Below are 11,317 nucleotides of genomic sequence, written 5' to 3' on the forward strand. Positions count from 1 at the left end.
ACCCTGTTGAGAACCTTTGGAGCATCCTCAAGCTAAAGATCTATGAGGATGGGTGGCAGTTTTTATCAAAACTGCCTCTCTGGGAGGATATGCTGACATCCTGCACAAGAAATTCAAGCAGAAACTCACCAAAAACTCACAAGTTGAATGGATGCAAGAATAGTGAAGGTGATTTACAGAAGTGTTCCTATGTTAACATGTAACTTTGCCTGTTAAGATGTTATTGATTAAAATAGCTTTTGATTTCAATAACTATGACCTCCTAATGTTGCAAATTCAATGAATGACCATTCACAGTTCTTTACATCCTATAAAATCTTTTAAAACTCTGTTTTGCATAATAATGTGGAATGGTGCATTTTGAGGTTTTTATTTTTAAAAAAATGGTTATCATGAAGTTTGTTCAAAAACATTTGAATTATGCTCTAATGGCTGACTTGAAAAATATTCATTTGCATTAATATATAGGAAATTAAGAGAAAAATATAATTTCCATAATAATGTGGGAAGTGGTGTAGGTACAAAATGACTGATTATAGATAAAGAAAGAGTTAATTATTAATTACTTAAACTTTATTCAAATTTATTTTTTACAATTTAAGTTGTAAATAAACTTTCATTTCCAAAATGTGACCATCTGCTGTAAACATCCTGCTTCTGATCCCTCTGTATCGAGTATTGAATTAATCTGAATTCAGGTTTCAGGTATCATTATTTAAGTATTGATCATCATTTAAGTATTGATGTGACTTTACAGTGCTCTTGCAGCCTGCCTCAAGTGGACACTCAAGGAACTGCAGTTTGTTTCTTTACTAGTATATTTTAGCTTTTTTGGTCACTGTCTTTTCTCACTGCTGCAGTCTGTTACAAATAATTCTACATACCAAGTTTAAGAGAGACAGACGGAAACTATTGCACTTTTGTGTCACCCACGCTCCTACTTAAGTTTTTGTTAGGCTAATAAATACCTCATGTAGTCATTTCTGTATTTCAAAAATATGATTTTAAAATTTTTGCCTAGGATGGATCTTTCCTAGTAAAAAGGGAAGGTGCTCCAATTGCATTAAATTTAATAACAATGTGTTTGGTCCTAAATTATGGAATAAGGTAAAATATGACCTGTCATGCTCTACATAAATGTTAACTTCTTCTCAGAGGACATAAATCAACCAAGTTGCACAGCAGCCTTTCAAGTAGTAGTTTGGGATATTCTGCTGTGGGCCAAAATGTTGGAGACGACATAAATTATCTCGTGTTCAGCAAATTCTGCTGCAATGTATGCACATTTCAAACGTCTTCATTTGTATGCCTCTTCTTTTAGGTAAATAAAAAAAAATCATAAGTACTGCAGGTTTTTTTCTTACACAAAATGTGTCTTTATTTCTATCACAGAAGGAAAATAGGAAACTATGATGGGACTTCACATAGACCAGTCCTGATTGCAGATGCAACAATAACATTACTTTTCCGTCTAGGAATCAAGCATCCCTCCAATAATACATCTGTTAGAGCTGCCTTACATCTTCGTCAGAGTTCTTGAAAAAGTTCAGCTTGTTCATGAATTTGTTGTTGACTCTAGCAGCCTGCTTCCTGAACCCGGCATGATGCATTGACTCCTGTAGGAGTAAATCGACAGCATTGAGGCACACACTTCAGCAGACATCCAAAACCACAAGAAAAGTCTGAGGACTATCACATTGCTTTTTGCCTGACTGTCATGGTGAAAAGGCAGGCACTGACAGTGACATCTATCCTGTTTGATGACTGGGATGAATAACTTGTTTTTCAACACTTACGAGGTTGTAACTGGGAGAGAGGGAGAGCCAGAGACAAAGGGTTTCATGAAGAAAACTTCAAGAAAATTCAAAGCACATTCACTTACTGCAGATCAGCGTGGAAAATCAACACAGATGTCAAACGTCTACTCCCAGACTCAACGCCTGCTTGTTTTTTTCCGCTGACTCCCTTCCACAAATACCGTTTGATAAAGGGCCCAGCTCTGGCGCAACAAGTCCCTCATTCCAGCTGCGTCCCCGGTCTCACACCATAAAGGCGCACAAGTCAACGTCTCCTTTCGGAATAACGGTGCGCAGAGTGGAGTCAGGCATCTGCTAATGCCATCAGACTTTATCTCAACCGAACGCTTTCTAGCCACGTCTACGTGGCAGGTACATTTTGATTATGTAAAGGTGCCCACAGCGCGTAAAGACGCGCCAATGTATGCCTGTGAAAAGAGTACTTTAAAGGGATTGGTCAGTGTCAGGATAAGATGTGAAATACTTACGGTGTGTTCTTTCCCTGTGAGAGCAGAAGGTACAGTTTAGCTTACTTCCTGACTGGTTCCTGGAGGTCCAACTCAACTTTAATTCAGGGTGCCTGAAATTCCTCCGACAGACAACTCCTTCAGACTTTGCCTGTGCAACTCTTCTGTCAAAGTCGCAGCGATGTAACACAAGACTCCAAATCCAAAGTACAGCCAGGTAACCCTTTCATTTTATGTCCGTGCAGACAAAGTGGTATCTCCTGCAATTTTTGTCCCTGATTAAGAAGTTTGTGTTTTTTTCCAGATGAAGTGGACTTGATGCGCTCACTGCGTCTCCGTGCCTCTCTGCGCTGGCGCGGCGGCTCCTCTAACCTCTCTCTCTCTCTCTCTCTCCTCGCTCTCTCTCTCTCTCTCTTGCTGGCCGACCGACTGCCACACACACTCTGCAGGAGAGCAGCTTTGTCTGCACATGACGTCACTCACGCAGAGACTGGACTAATAGACGCTGCAAAAAATGAGCTGTTTAAATAAGAAGTGTCAGTGAAACTTGCTGAACATCTTTCTTTGCTTGTGCAGAAACATTTTTTTGTCATAGTTGATACAGCATTTCAAAAGAGACAAAGAATATGAGGAAATTTACATGAAAACTACAGGATCTTTAATGCTTTCTTTCACTGCAGACAGAAACATCATTAGTAACAAGTGCATCTTTTTAGCACATTTCTCAGCATATATGTCATTCTGTCATTCAGGGCCTAGATGCCTCGTTACCACAGACTTTTCTTGTAGTGTTTGCAGTTGAGAGATTGTTCTCTTTCTCTCAGCGCTTAATTGGAAACACATTTTTTTCAGTAACTTGTTAAGAGAAAGAGAGACAGGAAGGGAATGAGGGGTGGAGCGGAGCAGAGAGAGCGTGAGACTGACATCAGGAGACTCAAAGACATTTTGTATTCTTTAACAATTAACCCTCCACATAATATATATCGGAAATATTTCCTTCTGTCTGCCGGTGCTGGTGGCCAAGTTAGATTTAAAGTCCCTCACATGAAGTTCTCAGCTTGTGAGAAATTTGGTGAGGGACAGTTATGTCTGCACCATCTGTGAACACTTAGTGAGGTGTTTGTAGTGAACCAACCAGCGCAGCTGTGGATTGAAATGAAGTGTTAAAGCCACCATACATAGAACCTACATGGCTTAACATTTCTCATTTGTTAAGAGAATTTGGACATCATTAGCACTAAAAGTAATTTACAACCAGCTACCAAAGCAAAGTAATTTGTCTTCTTTTCCTCATACAAGAGCGAGAGCTTCGTCAATCGAGAGAGAGAGAGAGATCAAGTTATTGTTCTTTTTGAGTATATTTTGAAATCAGCACTTTTACTTCTACTTAAGTAAGTTTTAACCAGAGAAACTGTACTTTTACTTGAGTATTATACTCTTGTACTTTTTCCACCTCTGGAAACGACACAGTAGCACATGGAGAGAGAATGATTCCACATCACATCCCCAAACAGCTGTAGAACACAGCAAAACACTGGGGTGTTAATATCTCAGGGTGGAACATTTCTGAGTTGATTTTAACTCCTAAACTGTATTTTTTTAACTCCATTCTGAGTTAAAAGGTATTTAGTGTTGGAGTTATTTGGCAGTGTTGAGACAAAAGTGTTAGTTGAACTCTGTAAAGAGTCAACTGACCTAAGCTTCATCCATTGTGATTTCAAATCTGGGGGGATATGAAGGTGAAGTTTCCCATCATGCCCTCAGGCAGAGTGTTGAAATTTGATTTATATGTATTTAGCTGTGTTTGGATGTGTCCTGTTGTACAGTCATCCCTCCTGGGGATCTTTTGGTCATGCCTCTGGTGTATTGTCCATCCATCCATTTTCGATACCGCTTATCCTGTTGGGGTCACATGGACCCATCCCAGCTGTCACTGGGCGAGAGGTGGAGTACACCCTGGACTGGTCGCCAGTCAATCACAGAGCCGACATATATAGACAAACAACGAGGTACACTGACATTCACACCTACAGCCAATTTAGAGGCACCAATTAACCTAACAAGTGTGTTTTTCTGTGGTGGGAGGAAACTGAGTACCTGGAGAGAACCCACACGTGCATGGAAACTGCACAGGAAGGCCCTGACCAGGAAGCAAACCAGGAACCTTCTTGCTGTGAGGCAACAGCTTTAACCCCTGCGCTGTCGTGCAGCCCTGCTGTATTGCCATTATTTTTAATTCGAGACACATTTGCACCATGAGTGAGGTTATCCACTGAGTTTGAGTTTGACTTTAGAGCACATCCTTCATCAGTATGCATTGTCTTAACATCACATCTACTCTTTGCTTTGTTCTTTCCACAGGAGACCCTCTTAAGCACAGATTTTCAAGAGTAACTGCAGCTCTGTAATACTGTAAAGTTATAACACCTTTAAAAGTTTAGTTTAGCTATACAGTAGAGTAGACCAATATAGACGCTTAAAGTGTTAAATTTAACTCTGAGTCTGACTAATACTGTCAATTTGCTGTATATTCAACTTAATTTTAGAGGTGTGACATCACCTGATCAGCCAGGTTGGAACTCTTTTCTCTTATTCTTGCCAGTGAGGAAACATGATATTTTACTGCTATCTCCTCAGTATCTACTCAGTACCCAGTGCTTAAAGTAAATTTTAAACTTTAAACCAATTTCTGCTACTTTAAGAATCCCCTTTCACCCCTCTTTCAACTTATTTATGGCATTTTTAACTCATTTTGATTTTGTAAAAATAAGAAGCGGATTTACATTTTAAAGAAGGTTATATACTATGGCAGTTTAAACCTATTTGTTAAACAAAATAAATACTTAAAATTTGGTTATCACAGCTTAACTTTACTGTGCACCACGATTTTGCTGACCCCCATTTCAGTTAAGTCATACTTTATTAATCCCTGAAGGGAAATTCACAGCTTACATCCTCCCTTGTGGGCAGCCCTGTCTGCAACTGATACGCAATATGGCAGGTGCGATCCTTGATCTCTTTTTGTGCCAGGGCGATTTCAGGGGCAGCCTGTTCTGTAATTTCCTGAAGATCTCAGGAGTATATGCAAAAATGGCCATGTATTGTAAAACATGTTTTGTCTCTTGTAATGCCAGGCACTGCTGAAGGAGACATGGACACACAACCCAACAACGGGGAAATCTGTGGAGAATCAACAGGACACTTGTTTGACCACTTTGCTACATTAGTCTTGTTGTGATTGAAGCCCCACCATTTGACACAAGTTTAACGGGCCAAATTTAAACTGTGGTGCCCCACAAAGTAAATATCTGCAGTCTGTCAAGAGAGAATCCCAGCTACTGTGCAAGAGAGGGACTTGGGCATACATGGCTGCAGCCAGACTAAAACTATGCTTGTTTAATTGTAGTGTGATTAATATTAAATGCTTTGCAAGTTGTAGATAAACTTTTCATTAATTCTGCAAGAAGTATATATCATATCATGCATACATAGGCTAGTTCTAGTCATATTACAAATTATAATATCACTTTCATGAGTGAATATTTGCCGCTTTACCTGAGCAGGTAGAGTTGGTTGTCTCTCAAGAGGAAGGTCACTGGTATGCAAATATGTATGGATGTATAATTAGTATAGTTACTGAAGGACACTTTACAAAGCAGCCATCAATGTGTGACTGGGAGTGAATGTGTAAATATGGCCAGCAGCGTTAAAAGCACTTTGAGTGGTCAGACAACTAACCTTGTTTTATAAAAAAACATTTGCATTATTTGAATGTTATTCTGTCATGTTTTTAAGGTGATGAGGATGCAATGATATATACCCTTGTATTAATCTCTCAATGAGCTGTTACAGAATAATAATAACAGACCAATTAGGGTTGGGGGGGGCTAGCTGCCAAATACAGCTCTTTTTGGGGATGAAAATCCTTTTTCTTTTGCTTGACAATGCAACTTTTTTATATTGAAACACTCTGCAAGCCTAAATATCAGTGCTGGGGAAGTAGAGGCTCAGAGGGTTATCAGCAAGGCCCTTTTCTGAGCTTCCCATCACTGTTTTGGCATGGTTGAGGTTTGTACTTGACCCTGTCCTGACAGATATCTCTGATGTTTGCTTAAGGATTTTTCCAAAATATCAGCACGTTGTGCCAGCTCATTATCTCTACCTGAATCATGTTCTCCCAAATCCCCTTCCTCTGTATCACATCTTTAATCTTGCGCTGCACAATTACATGTTTCCCTACTACAGCACCTCTTGACACTTACAAACGTGCAGTGGGTGGATTACAGTAATTTAGTGTTACAGACATTGTACGTCTTAAATGGAATGCTTGGAGCAAAACAGTTGTAATAGCTTGTTGTGAAAAAATAAAGGTGTTCAACTTTTGCTTGCAAGCTAGTATGCAAGCACTGCTCCCGGACTCCCTGACACTACTCCCCTATTACTTCAGTCCAAAGCTAAATTACTTGTGGCTCAGGTGGGTAAGACATTTTAAACGTTTTAAAAGGAGAAATCTATTCCTTAAAACCCTCCTTTAGAACCTGCTTATCTATGATTATGTGCCGATACTTAAGGAAGGATCTACAAGAGCACTGGGGGAAGAAGTGCAACAGATTTTTGATCTCTAGTTACTGTATTCTGTATTTAAATGTGAAGATATGAACTAGCAGACTGATGGGAACAGGAGGAGGGAGGAGAATTGCATGCTGAAAACAAACCAACAGCAGTAGGGAGGACAGCCAGTTTAAAGTTTGGCTGCAGCAAGATGATTGGTTCCTAGTGATCAACCCACTGTAAGTCTGGTTGGTTTGGTCCTGCAGAGTAAATGATCAGTTAAAGCAGGAAGGAAAAGAGAGTGAGCAATATGCATATAACAGACTTAGCTTCTTTTAGCTAAATGCCTACCTGATCTGGTAGAAGTTTCCAGTGATGTAAGGCTGTTATTTGGTAGTCAGCTTTGGTCAGAGTCACATTTGAGGCTGAATTTTGGCCTTTTAAAAAAGTTCTTAACCAGCTCCACTTCCAAACTTTTCAGCCCATAGCACCTTTTTGTGTTTGTTTGTGTGTGTTTGTTTGTTTGTTTTCTCATGCATGCTTTTGGAAGAGAGATGTAGAGAGAATTTTAACAAATATGCATCCAAAATAAATAGTCTTCTCCAGCCGAACAACACATGCATCCCACTCAACAGGTACTTAAGTAAACACAATCCACAATAGTTGTTTTCAGTGTCACACCCACAGAATTGGGCAGCATCTGGTAGCATTTACTGAGGTGTTTGTAGAAAACAAACCAATATAATTGTTGGACTGGACAGGACAGGAAAAGTAGAGATATAAAACGTGTATTTCTGAATACCTTTTTATTCTACCCACACATCCTGTACATTCCTGGCTTTGTGAAAATGTTTTCTGCAACATTTAAAACAAATAGTTGAAGAAAATTATTGGTGTCTTGGCATGAGAATACATATGTTTTTTGTCAGTCTGTACAGGGAAAATTTAATTTACCTATCTTTCCGTCAGACTGATGCTTACTGAGATAATAATAATAATATTAAATAAATAAATAAATAAATAAATAAATAATACATTTCATTTATAACACACTTTACATTTAGAACAAACCTCAAAGTGCAAAAAATAGGTGCATAAGAGTAAAAGCCTTAAATAGGAATAAAAGCGGGTTAAAAAAATCTGAAAATTAACAGTATAAAACAGGAATAAAAACAGTTTAAAAAAACAGCAGTCTGCTAAATCCAAGGTCCAAGAGGGAGGCATCTAGAGGCAGAGTGGCCAATGTCTGCTAGTTGAGGAATGCTCTTTGAAAGAGGAAGGTTTTAAACTGTTTTTCTGAATGATTCGACTGTCTGTGGGGCTTTTATGTGGTCAGAGAGGGTGTTCCAGAGGCGGGGTGTGGAGAAGCAGAAGGCACGGTCTCCCATCATGCGGAGCTTAGTTCTGGGTGTGAGGAGGCAGTTTGAGTTCCTGGATCGGAGGTGTCTGGAGGTGGTTTGGGGGGTTAACAGTTCTTTGAGATAAGATGGGGCATTGCCATAGATGCACTGGTGGGTGAGGAGGGAGATTTTGTATTGAATTCTGAAATGGATGGGAAGCCAGTGAAGGGATTGCGGGATTGGTGTGAGTGTTCAAATTTACGCACCCTCATCAGGATCATATTTGAGCTTTTGAAGGCTGAGCCGGAAGGCAAAGCTTTTGATTTACCTCTAGATCTTTGCTCCAATCCTCATCTATGCTCATGAGCTGTGGGTTATGACTGAAAGAATGCAACTGCAGGTTCAATCAGTCAAAATGAGACTCCTCTGGGCTTAGCCTTAGAGATGAGGTGAGGAGCTCAGACATCCAGAGGGATCTTGAAGTAGAGCCGCTGCTCCTTCACATTGAAAGGAGCCAGTTGAGGTGGTTGATTTGATCAGGATGCCTCCTTGTTGCCTACCTCTGGAGGTCTTCCGGGCACATCCAACTAAGAGGAGACCTCAGGGTAGACTCAAAATACTCTGAAGGGATTTTACATATATATATATATATCCCATCTGGCCTGGGACTACCTCAGAATCCCACAGGAGGAGCTGGAAAACATTGCTGAGGGGAGTGATTTCTAGGTAGGCTTGCTTCACCCGCTGCCACTGAGACCTGATCCTGGATAAGTGGGAGAAGACAGACAGATGGATGGATGGATGGATGGATGGATGGCTAGATTATCAGCGTATTGGCTTTTAGATCCATTATTATAATGCTGATGATGTCTGGAATATCTCTTAGACTTTTTACTTTTCCTTTTCTTTCCATTTCTTTTCTCTTTGTGTGGGAAATATCTCAACACTTGATTGCCATTTCATGAAATTACAAACAAGCTAAATTTATTTAAACAGCTAAATAGCTAAATTTATTAACCTTGTCTAAAACAAAAAATGTTTCAACAAAACAGTGAAGATTAAGCTTAGCTGACATGAGTATGCAGTTCTAAAGTGTATCCTTGCATATTAGCTAGCATGAAGACTAGTTTCTTTATGTTCCCGATTGACATTGAATTTTAAAATAGGCTATCCAAAATAGTAGTTCCTCACACTTGAAAATAAATGTGTTTACAACAAAGTTGTTCAGTTCCGAAGGCAATGAAAGTTATTTATCTGTTTAACATGAGCATACTCATTATTTGTTACAGTCTAACTTGCTTTGAAAGCTTTCCTGAAGCTTTGCATGTGTCTATGTGTGCCTGTGTGATGCAGATAAGGCAGCAGTGTAGTTTTAATTTCTGTAAAGATCCTCCTGGTTCCTAAGCATCATCTTCCCTATCCCCTACACCAGCTTTACATTTTAAAGTGGCATAAACTAAAAAGAGGAAGATAGAAAAATAATTAAAGGTTTGGCATATAGCAGCGAGAAAAACATGGGGAATCACAGGGGTCTTAAAACAGAGTAACATTTCAGTAGTGGAGCCAAATTGAAAGAAAACAAGGGGTTAGGCGGGGTGAAATAGAGGAAATGGAAGAGAAAAAGTAGATCGAGGCAGGGAGAGAAGGCTACATAAACAGCCTGGGGGCAAGGAGATGAATTGCATCACAAAGTAAACAAAACTAATAAGCTGGAGTGTTAAAGGGGGTGATTGGCTTTGATTTTAGTGGGTATAATATGCTTGAATTTAAAACAAAAGGAAAAAAGCCAGAAAATGATAAAAGATATAATGTTTTAATGGACATGCTACACATGGAGAAATGTTTATAGGGACAAAAACAAATATCTAGACTATTTCATTCATCTTCATCTCTCATGCAGCAGCCATTTGTAATTTCATGCATGATTTCAAATCAAGGCCAAATGGCCCATGCAGGGTTTCAACAATACTTTATTATGCTTCATTATTCGGGTACTTAGCAACATAATGGCTAATACGCAAATGTTGACAGATGACTTCCTGGCCATGTAGATAAAGTAGATCAAAAACTATTTAACATATACAAACGGAACCTGTCCCTGTGCTAAGTTTAGCCTACCTCAGGTTCTCTGTTTTCTGCTCTCATCTCTTTATTTCACTTCTCTGACTCATGCATTTTATTGCCGCGATTCCAATCTGACAGTCTAAATTACACACACCAGATGCACATGATGACAGTCAGACTGTGTAACAGTGTAAGTGTGTATTCCCGCCAGCCTCTCACCCTCTAATCTCTCCCTGTTATTGTTACAGCACAGAAGACTTATGAGATGGAGATGGCAGATTAACCATGGTGACTTCCTCTGCTTCAGGTGGTGACACATGGTAATGGCTGCTCTCTGTCGTTAACTGTCTATGCTGCTGATGAAGTGCTGCTCTGTAATGGACTCTTGTTTACTGGCTCATAGGCTCCCTCGCAATTACTGGGTCTAAACCACAATGTGTTGTTGTCGTTTCCAGGCTTTTATTGCAAAAAGATTTATACTTATAAAAGGCAGGGTGACATGCCATGCCCATTTAGGTTTTTGCACTAAAAGATACTTACATGAAATGTAGATGGATGGATAAAACCCAAAAGGTAGGGTTACTAAATGGCTGTCAGTTTCAGACCCCCCCCCCCCCCCCCCCACACACACACACACCATTGTTTTACTTTTTTTATCTTTTACAGTTGAAATAAACCTTTGACCTAACAAGAGGAAAAGTAAAGTATTTCTGTAGTTTGGCATGCTAAATGCAAACTTAACATTCTTATCTTGATTGAGGCTGCTTTTTTTCACATCAATTTTCAAAATACGGCACTTTAACGGTGCAATTTTCCTTTCTAACAATCAATGGTCAATCATGACATAGCATATTGGCATCAAACTCAGTGATAAACTAACCTTACACGGCAGATGGATGTGTTTCACACATCCATCTGGGAAAGCTTCAATAGGAAACGTTTGAGAAAAGGCAGAGGCTTTGAAAAAAACTCAGAGTGTGATTGGGTGAAAGTTCTGTCTGTCACATCTCTATGGGCCAATCAGAGCAACAAAACGTGACGTAGCCGCTATAGCTGCATGTGCGCAGCTACTGAGGAATAACGCGAAACATGGCAACTA

General features: G+C 39.6%; 1 protein-coding gene across 1 annotated transcript in view; it reads right to left on the reverse strand.

Moving 5' to 3' along the window:
* The window catches only part of lpar1 (lysophosphatidic acid receptor 1), a 56,703-nt gene extending 54,076 nt beyond the window's left edge, over positions 1-2,627 (reverse strand). Inside the window, exon 1 of the mRNA XM_041810783.1 lies at positions 2,285-2,627. The gene's annotated coding sequence lies outside the window, so the exon portion shown is untranslated. The remainder of the gene's footprint in view (positions 1-2,284) is intronic.
* Positions 2,628-11,317: the final 8,690 nt, after the last annotated feature.

The sequence above is a fragment of the Cheilinus undulatus genome, linkage group 17 (genome assembly GCF_018320785.1).
Source record: "Cheilinus undulatus linkage group 17, ASM1832078v1, whole genome shotgun sequence".
Classification (NCBI taxonomy): domain Eukaryota; kingdom Metazoa; phylum Chordata; class Actinopteri; order Labriformes; family Labridae; genus Cheilinus; species Cheilinus undulatus.